This window comes from Penaeus monodon, chromosome 29, assembly GCF_015228065.2.
Source record: "Penaeus monodon isolate SGIC_2016 chromosome 29, NSTDA_Pmon_1, whole genome shotgun sequence".
In the NCBI taxonomy this organism is placed as follows: domain Eukaryota; kingdom Metazoa; phylum Arthropoda; class Malacostraca; order Decapoda; family Penaeidae; genus Penaeus; species Penaeus monodon.
Genome location: NC_051414.1, coordinates 35,752,694 through 35,752,994, shown reverse-complemented (window position 1 = coordinate 35,752,994; position 301 = coordinate 35,752,694).

Here is a 301-nt window from a genome sequence, read left to right as displayed (position 1 = left end):
CTCGCAGCGCAGTAATGCACACAATCTCTCCTCTTATTTCACTGTAGCAAAATTTCCCAAAATCTGCTGCTGTGTCGTGACGTCTATCTTTTATTCGAACTTGCCAAACCACTTTTTATTCACTTACGATTTTTTTTTCTATTTCTTTTCAACTCTTACTTTGGTGACTTTGGAGCACAATGCAATTATACTTTACAATATTCATTAAATTAGAAAGGTTTGGGTTACCTCGTGACTATGAGAAGAGAGAGAAAAACTGAAGTACAAACTTCATGTTGCCATAAATGATGAACAAACCGCA